At 46.0% G+C, this 12219-nt stretch overlaps 1 protein-coding gene across 1 annotated transcript in view; it reads right to left on the reverse strand.

The window, feature by feature from the left end:
- Positions 1-10828, reverse strand: part of mgat3b (beta-1,4-mannosyl-glycoprotein 4-beta-N-acetylglucosaminyltransferase b) — a 35233-nt gene extending 24405 nt beyond the window's left edge. Inside the window, exon 1 of the mRNA XM_035400780.1 lies at positions 10169-10828. The gene's annotated coding sequence lies outside the window, so the exon portion shown is untranslated. The remainder of the gene's footprint in view (positions 1-10168) is intronic.
- Between the last annotated feature and the right edge of the window lie 1391 nt (positions 10829-12219).

Below are 12219 nucleotides of genomic sequence, written 5' to 3' on the forward strand. Positions count from 1 at the left end.
TTGAGAAACATCGCACTCGGGACTAGATGCAGCCAACTCCCCCCCCCCCCCCCCCCCCCCCCCACAGTTTCTGCAGTCTCTGCCAATGACCACAGGAACACCTCTATCAGTGACTTACTTCCATACACTGGCCATGCAGTTCACAGAAGCAGAGACTGACAGGACACTCGGTCCTGTGCAGCCCCCCCGAGCCGACGCACCACGCCCGGGGGCACGAGCTGAGAGCGGGCATTTCCTCTCCCCGGCCGGTTGCCACATTCACACGAAAGGGGCGAGGCCTGCCAGTCTCAGGCGTCAAACGCGCGATTGATCTCCCCCTATCAACCGGTGCACGGCCTTCCGCCGGTTCGTCCCGTTCTGCTGCGGGCGAGATCGGCCCCTTGCCCCCCCGTTCCTCTGTGTCCGACAGCAGCTTCGGGGGGGTGGGGGGGGGGCAGGGGGTCAGAGTGCTAGCCCTCCGCGAGCGGGCTGCGGTCGAGCGAAGGCGGTCTGTACCAGCCCGACCGCCCCGGCGACTGAAAAAAACCACGTAGCCCGCGGCAACAATAGAGGCTATTCTTCGAGCTGTCCTTCTGCCAGCTCTCAAATATCATGCTCTATCTCGGTTCCCGTCTGCATACAATAGCTCCCTTCTCTAGCCTGCGGACAACACCCTCCTTTACATGCAACTGCACCACTCTCCCCCTCATCCCCCGCCCCCCCCCCCCCCCCAAACCCTTATTAATCAGACAACACCAAACCCCGCTTGTCCGGCTCTGCTTCAGCGACACAAACGGACGCACTCATACATGATAATCCCATGGCCATGCACTACAAATTCCAGGCGGCTCGCACTCAATCCCCACTGTTATGAAGGAAACCACCAACGACCACCTTGAAACGGTCTCAGCGCACCACTAAGAACCGCGAGCGCATGCTGTACGCTGTCCCCATACTACAGCACAAGGCCCCTACCCGCACTCTACGGGAGGTCATCGAGGAGAGTTCCTGGCCCTTCCCCTAGCAATGCGGTGGCATTTAGTAGGGAATGAATGAAGTGCCCACTGGTCAAATGGCCATTGCTGTCACAGTTTCAGCTTCAAGCATTAGGGGCGGGGTCCAAGAGAGACAGTGAGATCAGAGAGGCATCGGACTGAGGATTGCTTTAAAAAAATGACTTAATCTTACATAACTGACAGAGTGGCTGAAAGTTAATGTCTGGGCAAAGGCTGTAAAATGCAGAGGCTACGAAAATGGAAGTCACCCATTTTGAATGGGGGGAGGGGGGAGAACGCAGGATCTTCGAGCTGCGGCACAGTTCTACATGCCGTGAACCATTGGTGAAAATAAAAGAAAAACAAATTTCACCCCATCAATTTGTATTTTTCTCACTATTTGGAAGGTCCCCTTGTATTGGCAGGGCATTCTCACTGCTGCACCCATGCAGGGGAGCAGAGCCGGCCCCTGTTATTTTCTCCCACCACTCCACTAGCTGAGCTGCAGTCCCCTCACCCAGGAGAAATTCACACACGGTACTTTTATTTCAGGCGTCTGACAGACCAGACAAAACCAGCTACTGCAGCTAAATTTCCACCACGAGCGCTGACACAAGAGATTTGCATTGCAGGCAAAAGGTAGGCATCCATTTCAAAGGCCCTGTTTGGTTAATTACGGATGAATGTTTCAAGGTTGAACAAGAAGAACTCCCCCCTCCTTCCAAACTTCTGCCCTTCATCGCTTTCACTTCTACAGTGCCTGTCCCTTTGCCTAAATTGGCCACCAGTCTCTAAAAGAAATCGTCATGGTGACAACCACTCACGAACTGGGTGACTGGCTGCTCTCACGTGAACTGTGGCACGCAAACCGACAGCTTCCTGTTATTTGCAACGACAAAAAAAATCTATATCAACCGTGTGACACTGAAAGGATGTAATAGAATAATGTCAAGGGGCCCTCCCACACACTTGCAACATGAACCTGACTCAAAGGCGCCCTGTGGCACAGATCCCACCAGCAGCAGAACCGCACGCACATCCCTGTCGTCACCGACGAAACGCTGCACACGCACACCGACCGACCCGCTTCCTGATCGAATTAGCCATGTCGTCCGACGATTTAGCGCGCTGTGACGGTTTGGTTTTTAAATGCCATGCGCCGACGTGTAAAGCAGTGCGCTCAACTTAATGTCATTCGGGAGCCTCGAAGAAGCGGTTGCCGTTTATCGGACTGCGGCTCCCGCGCATTTGGCTTCCGTCGAGAGGTCAGCTGAGAAACAACATGGCTGCCGGGGCGGAAAGCCCCATTGTTGTGACTTCTGTCCATCTTTTCTGGGCACTCACTCACCACTACAGACGACAAATAGAACCTAAAACACCACCCTCCCCCTATTTATTACTGACACTTTCAAAAAAGGTAGAGCAATTCTAGGCAACAGAACTGTCCTTCATCACATGGAAATGGAACAGGCTGTTGCATTGTGTGGTTTCGCTAACCTTACTTGCGCCATCCAACTGTAAAAACGGTCCTTCTGCAATTTCGGAATGAGAGCAACCAGAGGTTGTGACACCCTACTTCAGTGGTGCATCCTGACAATGTTAGTACGCTGTTAGTAGTGTGTCAGACTGTAAAGGTGGGCAGGTGAAAGGTGCACCGGCAGCTTTGTCACATCGGTGTGGATGAATCTGTGGACAGAAATAACACCCCGCTTGCCAAAATGGGAGAGAGCAGCTGCATTCTACAGGTCAACCTAGCGTACTGTACTGAACCATGGCCCACATAGCACTGCAAAAGCAGACACACACACACACGCACGCATGCACGCACACACACTTGCTCAATTAGAGCCGGATATGAACTCAAGGAGACTGCAATAGTGGTGTGTACCCATGATGCTCCTATGTTGAGCTGTCAAAAAAAATAAGAACTGAGATGTTTATCATAGAAATATATATGGCACACATTTCAGAGTGTGTTAAATTAGCCTGCCTGACCGTCACCAAAGCAAAGGTATTTTTTCTAATGTAATTTTTTCAATTGTAATTTTTTTAACTGTCATGTGACTTGAAAAGGGACATTTTAATAAAGATGTTGCAGTATTGCAATTTTTTCTGCGGTAAAAATAATGAAGACAACTTGTAGGGCAAACTTAGTGTGGTAGACAAAGTCTTCTAAGATGGCAGTGACATTCAATCCAGTTAGATCTAATTTCATTTTACCTCAGTCAAATAAATACAGATGCAATGCTCTGTTTAAACATGCAGTTCCTGAAATAAAGAAAGAACACTACAGTACTGAAATACCATTTAAAGGGGAATTCCACTTCACAACACTTCTGCTTCTCATGACTGATATTGTCCTTCTAATGAATGTGTCGCCCTTCATTTCATCGATTAGTTATTTCTTTTTAAACGTCTAACGTTAGAAACAAAGAGCAATACCACCAGTGAGGGCAATACCACTAATATTATCACAAGGGGTACACAACTCCACATAAAGTACTGCGTGTTTACATTAAGCTGCAATGTGACACTTCACATTCATAGATAAACAGCGACTGAGACTCAACTGAAAACAAAGCGGATACTTTACAGGCACACGCCCTCATAAGAGCTGGCGCCAAGAACATTGCTACACCGGTAAACTGTCAGCTGAGCCACAACAATCCCACAATGCTAAGCGTACGAATTGAGTAACTGGGTGCAAGAAGCCGCAGCGGCCCAATTGCATTTGCAGGTGTTCTGAGGTCCTCAAATGTGAAACAAGAGACTGCAGGCCCTCAAACGGCCTTCATCTGAACCATAACTGCGCTTCACAGAGCACACAGTGCAAATGAAGGGTAAAAAGCACAGAGATTTGAAATATGTCGACACAGAGAAGGAATAAGCTGCAAAACACTGCGAAAATGTGCATTTGTCTTGAAGATGTGTTAATAGTTATATTTCACAGCTGTGTAATGGGGGTTGAGGGGTTTAACGATACAACTCGATCATGATACAATATGATAGTGATACTCCAAAGAATGATACGATGCGATACAACCGGTCTTAATTATAACGATTTGACACGATTAATAACGATTAATCAAGATACCGTATGATGCGATTAACTGCGATGCGAATGTGTCCACTATATTATATACAATACAGATTCCTGCCACCCCACCAACATCCAAGAGGTCATTCAAATAACAAAGCAGTATAGCGTTTAAAGTTAATAATCGTGTTTATTAACAATTCATATATGTCATATCGCTGCAGGTGTATCATGACGTTTGCATCGCAATGCACCAATACATCGATGTTCCAGTACACCCCTAACATGTTCCCTATATGCAGGACATCCCACTAAGCATAAAATGCCAGAATGGATCACCAGCGAAGAGCAGGTTAAAAAAAGTCATTTTGAGAGGACTTAAAATGGATGTGTTGGCAGGTAAAGGCCTCTGGACACTGGGAGAGACAAAAAGGCAGCAGGACAAGGTGCCACACAGCGAACGCGTCGGATTTAGGAGAGGGGCCTAACACCCGCACCGCACGCCTGGCACCGTGTTCCACAGAAAGCTGGAATTCTACGGCGAGGGACCGTCCTATCGGGACCCTCGAGCCGAGGGACCGTCCAATCAGGAGGCCCCGAGCCGTCGGACGCCCGTCACAGCCACTTCCACAGATGAAACTCGCTTGTGAAGTAATCCTAATGGAAGAGCGTCCCCTCCCTGGCGTCCGTGGGCACACGGCGCGCCGAGAGCAGGCTGGCACAGACGCTTCGCCAGCTGGCCTCCCCCGTCCCTGGAGATCCCGTCATCCAGCGAAGGATTAAAAATCTGTCAAAGCCAATCAAGGCTTTGCGAAGACCGTGGTCACACAGCGAAGTTGTCGTGACGACAAATACCACGCTGTACGACCAGCACCCCCCCCCCACCCCCACCCCAACGTCAGAACGCTGATAAACGCCACTGCATTTTAGAGATAAGCTCCTCTCTCTCTAAAGGAAACGGCCCTGACATACAATCATTTTTTTTCCTGGATTGGCAAAAGCCTTGTGCTAAACAGTGTTAGGATAATTAAAAAATAAGTTTGGCTAACAAAAAAGGAAAGGAAGGATACTGCCGGGATTTCATTCTAACAGTTATAGAACTTGCTTGTGTGTGTGTGCGTGTGTACGTGTGAGCATATGTGTGTGCATGCATGTGTGTGTGTGTGTGTGTGTGTATTTGTATGTTGAAAGCACTGGTGTGCATTGTATGACGGGTCTGGAAACTGCACTAAAAGCCTTCAAATCCTATGATAATAACCAGTGTCCTAAGCCTTGTAATTATCTCCACTGTTAGAGAGGCTTTCACACTGTGCTCGATATCGCCTCCGCCCCCCCCCCTCCCCAGTTTCAGTTGGATCGGCCCGCTGCCTCCCCACACACAGCAGGTCAAGTACAGGTCAGGGCCATTATCACCCTGGCAGGTGAGGCCAGGCCAAAGAGGGGCAGTTCTGAAAGGTGACACCCCCCCCTCCCCCCCCCAAGGACAAAGACAGACGGTACAGAAGCTGTGAGGGATCCGCCAGTGTGCTACTACAACCGACGGTCTCCGCTTTCGGCTCACGGCGAGCCACGCTTGGGCTCCCGACAGGGCGCTGTCCGTGGCGGTGCGCTTCAGCAGAGAGGGAAGCAGCCCTCCCTGCACTGGCGGCCGGTGGAATTCCCCCTACTCTCCAGAGCAGAACTGGAAAACGTCGCTGATTCTCCGTGGAATTTAGACCCGCACTGGGGTGAGCAGCGCTAGGACCGAGGCGGGGCTCGCTTACAACACACCTGCGCGTTTTCCGGGGGTGTAATAAAATCACAACGTTGCGCGTGAAAAAAATACACCATCATATCCGCCAAAACTTGAGACACACCAAACGTCTATTTACTGAATCCACAAGCTCTTTACTGTACAAATTGCGCCAAATCCAGCTTCTGTTGCCAATATACGGCAGTAATCCTCATCAGAAAGGTCCAGTTTCTAAGCAGAGGATCTGACCCTCATTCTGTAATCAGTACAAACTTGGCATAGCTATTGTACACCAAAATGGCCGGGCAGGACAAGTGTGTATGTTTCCCAAACACACAAGAACAGGCGAATCAGAAAATAATAATATGAAGGAATGTTTGCCATAACGGCAACAAACAAGCCCTTCAACAACTTTGGCGTCATTGGACTCAACACTGTCAACACTGTCTCGGTTCAGTAAGCCCAAGTACAGCTTACTTGGAACCAGGCCAGCACCAGGTTGAGAACCTACAGTTGGTTCTCATTTCACTAATTCCAGATCAGGGGAAACCAGGGTGGAACAGTACCTGGCTCAGCAGGCCTGGCTCCTGAGTGAAGGGAACATAAAGGCCAAAGGCAGCTCGTTTAAAATAGCGAAAACGTCAAAAACGAAACGATGCTCCTTTGCTCCCTGGCCCCTGGAAAGCTGCCCATCCAGAGTTCAGTTATCGTTTTATGTTTTTAAGTTATCTACCAGCCAGAACAGATATGTAAAGGCCCACAAAGTAATTTTGGTTGCTAATAAAATGCTAATAGCTGTCAATTGAGCAAAAAGATATGGTACTATAGTATAGATTTATTCTCCTAATGAAAATAATACTAAAGATCATCATGAGAAAGCTCTTCAAAAGAAAAAATACGTAAGTGTTGGGCCGAGACTTGTTCATATTCGGTCTTCCGCATTTTCTTCTTTGCTTTGGGTGTCTTGAGTGTTTCTGTAGAACTTACACAACTCATCACCATGGAAACTAACTCCTCATCACATTTCACTTGGTGCTCACTTGTCAGGTAAGATATCGAAAGGAATAGTCAGCTAACGTTTTATCAAATAAAACATGCCTTGGAAATGGTTTTGTTGTAATTTATTGTGGTTGGTTACGGTAAAAAAATGTTAAAAAATTTTAAATACCAACTACCATGATCCGCCAATGTACACAATTGCCATGCACTTAATGTCCATCAATTCACAACCAAAATTAATGAGTAGGCCTTAAACATGAAGAAATTTATAGGTCTACCTCTGATATAAACAGTAACTTTGGCTACGGCATTATGGTCAGCATAATTCCGCCCTGCTTCCAACTGGAGGTCTCTGTGTATAGGTTCTTAAACGGACACATTGTGACATTTCTCAAAATGGCCACGTAACAGGGGCACTACGCCACAGTGGAGACTTTGACCTCGCAGGTAGCGGCGCTGGGTCACCTGCAGACTGTTCTCACCTCATTCTGTCCAGGAGCACATTTATCAGGCTGCATTCTGAGTCTAACACAGCCGGTGTGATGCCCCCTCGGGCCAAGGTCACGCAGAACCAACTGATGCCACAGCTGTGCTCCGATCCTTTCACCAAAATAAAGCATCCACATTTCTGTACGCATTGCTGCTAAACTCCTTGCTTTCATTTTCTGATAATTTGATTATTAATGCACCGACTTACATTCACTCACAGAAAATAAAAATACATAAAGTCTGTGTAGTTGCCTTTCGAAGCCCACGACCAGAACTACACTGGTTGGCACTTCAGAACGGCACTGTTACACCCCTGCAATTAATGCCAAGCCCACGCATCACAATTTTAAATATGATGCCACACCAAGAACATATACCAGCTAAAGCACAAGGCTTTATTCAACCCATCCACAAATACCTTCTGCAAACAACAGAACCACAGTAAGCTGGAAGGTTTCACTTTGTGCATTCTGAAATCAAACTAATTCCTTTTTATGGACCTTATTTACTTATTTATTTTTGATTATTTATTATTGATTGATTGATTGATTGATGGGTTGTTGTAATAATTTTTAAAAATGGTGAGCCAAGTTGGGCTGAATGGCCTGTTCTTGTCACTGCTCTTCTTATGTTCATATAGGCCAGCAGCAGTGGCAGAACAGGGCAGCATCATAAGGTTCAGGAACCGCTTCCGAGTCCTGAGGTAGTGACACATTCTCCGATTCCAAGATTCCTGACTGCCCCCCCCCCCACCCCCCCCATCCCCCACCGATTCTTCAGAATTCCCACTATAGCAGCCATCACATTAATTCACAGGAAACCTGCTTGCGATTTTCGAGCGTGATGCGCGCAGCAGTCTTGGGAGTGTGATATCGCGGGGTCCAGCGCCAGAATGAAAACACAAGCTTTGACTTTTTGCCGAAAGTCACCTCCCTGCGTCTCTGAGTGCCCGTCAGACGGCCGCCGGACTCTCGGACGTCACGGAGCGGAGATCAGAGGGGTGATCTACGAACACCACGCCATCGGTCGGCGGGGAATCTGTGCGAATTGCCCCTGGGGCGAAACGCTGATCCTGCTCCGCCAGAGAAGCTGTCTCAGCGCGGCGTGGTTAAGAAGACGGGGAAACAGGAATGTGTGGCGAGGAAATGAGAGCTTCTGCAACATCGCACACCGGAAGCTCGCCCTTTTGGACACACATACGATTGGGGGGTGGGGGTGGGGGGGGGGGGGGCGTCCACGCTACCTTGGAAACACGCCTTTTAGGAGTTCTCCGCTCGCAACTGCGAAGCGAAGTGCAGCCAATCAGTCGCCATTCAGCACTTTCCACCCACAGTCAGTGAGGACTCCATCGATTTCACAAGCAACACATCTCTTACTCTCAGCAAGCTCTTTAATGGACAACACAAGCTTGAAGTTCAGAGGCATAAAGGGGGGTGGAGAGTAATGCACCTTCAACACACACACACACACACACACACACACACAGTGCAGCAATCTAACAAACCCTGCTTCCTCTGTCTCTTTCTTTGATCTGAAAAATCTCAAGACCATCTTTTTCTACACTCAACCCAAATGAAAGGCCCCATTTGTGGATAAAGAACAGATCACACAAATTCTACACAACCATATCTAACTCGGATGGGATCTGTGCCACTTTTCTTTTTTTTTTTTGTTAATTTTTTAAACACTACTGGTAGACTCCTTTAGGCCTTTATCACAATTTCACAGGCTGCTGTGGTTTATTTTCAACAAGGCTCACCTTGAATGCCAGCTAAGTTGGTTCTCTGAAGGGTTTATATATTTTTACAATTGTCTCATGTGAAATTTACTTTGTCACAGCTTTAAATACCATTTTAAACTTTACTGGAAAAGGAAACAAGACGATGTGCAAATCGAGCCCTGGGACGTTCTCAGTAGAGCAAAGTCAACGGGCCTTGCAAGGCTCGCATAGCCTGTAAATGGCTTGTGTCGTCCAACACTTTATTTGGGGGGGGGGCGGCGGCTGGGAGGCGGAGGTCCTTACTGAACAATCCTCGGTGCATTTTTAAGATTACCAATGATGTCATTTATCTCAGAGATGGGAACACGTCCTTGCATTTAGCAACACCAAAAAAAATAACTATACGGTATACGTGAAGAATGGACACCACCCATCTGAATCGTATTAACTGTTGTTAACTGTTAAGGTGGTCTGGTGTAATAGCAAAACAAAACGTTGAATTTTTCTGGAAATCCTTGTGAAACCATCATAGGTTTCCGATTAGTAACCCGGCGTTCTACACGATTTGACAATTAAAATATACAGCCCTTTAGTAGCCTAATGCGTAGCTAGAAATAAAAAATCATTTTGGCCATTTTATAACGGGTCTGCGCCTTGCATTTTGCGACGGTAGGGTGAGCTGGGGTCGCCTAGGTTTTTCCTTGCTCAGTTCCTGATTTTGTCAGGAACATTTTCGTAGCGACCTTAGAAACACAAAAATAGCCCGCGACGTTTCCAAATATTAGATCATAAACATAAGCAAAGGAGCTCTTGGATAGTGCAGACGAGCTCATATGGCACTGATTTCGAACACCGTGTTATAAAACAGGCAAAATCAGGCGTAACCATCACATTTTTGTCTCAATTAAGGAAATGCGCGTTGAAAATGTAACTGTATACAGCAGCATTTACCCCCCCATTTCAGAGCTTTCCGACAGTGACATTCTCACTCGTCTTCCCATAGCAATTAAGCTCCCTGACGATAAAATAAATAAATAAATACATAAATTTACAATGCGAAAACGCAGAAATTCCCGTGCCTGTTATGTTAAAATATACAAGACGAAACACACCCACTAACATAGCCTACTCAGTCATACACAGAGCACAAGTGCAACAACAGCAGGAGGTAGAATATGGGCTTCTCTCTCCTCCGTCCTACTCAAAGAACAGCTTACCCATCGCCTGTGGTTTGTGTATTAGATGTTCATTGCAGTTAAGCAGTCTTTCTGTCCGTCGCTGTGTAGAGGAAAAGGCACTGACATTCCTATTTTGCTTTGCAGTCCTATCTTGCCGTTCACCGGTATCTTTTATGCCCAGTTCATGCTCATCTCGTTCGCGGCGCTACATAGTTTGGGCTGTGCGGCAAAGCACGCGTCTCGGGGGTGAGCGTCCGATTCCTCCAGAGAACGGGGGAGCAGCAAATCAGTCAATCGCGTCGTCCGTTTGTCCTGTATGTCCCTTTAAAGCGCGCCTTCGAATATGACTGTGGGCTAATAGGCTACTGGTCAAATATTAACGGAACCGAAGAGGCCCTTTTCGTTCCATTTTCATCACCGTTTTCTCGATAGCTTGTTGGTGCACAGAAATATGCGTCGTGGTGATGAGAGACGAGAAATTACTCTCACTCCTTGCAGCCTTCTCGCAGCGATTTGATAATGCCTTTCGCCTCGCCGTAGCGTCTCTTGTTATAGCTATGTAAACCAGCCCTGCTATACTCCTGTAAGACTAGTACCACTGTTTTCTGCGCTGAAAATGACGCCTTTTCCGCTCCTATAAAACCAGACCTCTCTCTTTTTCTTTTTTTATTTTCATTCTCTCATTTGAAATGAGAGGAGGGGGAGAAGGAGGGGGACCGCGTATGAGAATAGCTCCTCCCAGCGAGCTAGGTCGCTTATCAGAGACTAGGGGGGCAGGAGTAGCGGGGGACAAGACCGATCGAATTAAACGCAAAAAATGTAAACAGCGAAAGCGAAAACTGACCATACATTGCTATTCAACGCAGTCATTTGCAATTAACCATAACTATGTCCTTTGGCTGTTATTAGATTACTCTTACGATTACCGTGGAGCAAGTGGTAAAAGGCTGCCCTCGCAGAAAAAGAACAAGACTGAAAATAAACAAAACCGATTTCAGTTTCTTGTCTTAGCCACAGCGTATGCTGCGTCTTCTGGTTCAATACCACGTAGCCTCCCCAAAAGTCTTTACATTCAATTGCTTAGTGGAATTGCTTTAAGTGTAGGCTACACGCATCGTTTATTAAAACACACGGATTGTGGTGAACCACGCAAAAAATATTAATTTCATATTCGAGAAGGCTTTATATTGGCAGCTCAAACTCTAACATCTAAGTAGCCGTCTTATGTATAACTATAAAAGATACCATCTTTGTTGAACATTGTAATGTGTCGATTGCGTATTTTGATTGACCGTAGAAATAAATTTGCTTTAACGGTCACAGGATGTCGTTTCAGCATTGTGCTTAGTTGGGTAAGATGAGGGAAGATTCTACCAGTTAAGAGCAATGTCCATTTAGGCTACTGTTAAATTATAATATGCTTGGATATCAGTTAGCATTTGCATAATGTTCCCACTTAAACCAATAAACACTTTTAGAGGAAATAAACAGTGATAAAAATGAAATATTAATAATGAATTTTTGTCACAATTATAAATAAATGTAATAAATTGTTGTTATAGGCCAGAAAATCAAGATACCGCCCTGCCACTGCCAAGAAGCGCCGCAGGGGGCATTTCGTTCCAACTGTCTGATTACTATCTGATTTTTACAGACTTTATCATTCATATTCATATACTTTTATCAACTGCAGCTGATATTAACACTTGCCAAATGCCCTGTTTTAAATTAAAGTTGAGTGGTTCAATCAATTAAATTATAACAAGCAATGGTGAATGATAAATCACAGTAAAATAGAAACATTTAAAATTAATTCGTTTTTTAATTAAATTATTAATTTAATGTGAATTAATTTGATAATAACATTTCATTTTGTTGTAACATTGGCCACAGAAATTAGTATTAAATAGACATTTACCATTTAATGCATGAATAGTTTGTCCCACATGTATGGCAAGCCGTTTTAGCTTTAATTCATTTCTAGAGGATATCGAAAATTCAGATTCTAACTAATTAGAATGCAAATTGTTGATATTAGAAATTCAAATGTAACTAGTTATAATGTGTATTTCTGATATCAGAAATTCGAT

The sequence above is a fragment of the Anguilla anguilla genome, chromosome 2, assembly GCF_013347855.1.
Source record: "Anguilla anguilla isolate fAngAng1 chromosome 2, fAngAng1.pri, whole genome shotgun sequence".
NCBI lineage: Eukaryota > Metazoa > Chordata > Actinopteri > Anguilliformes > Anguillidae > Anguilla > Anguilla anguilla.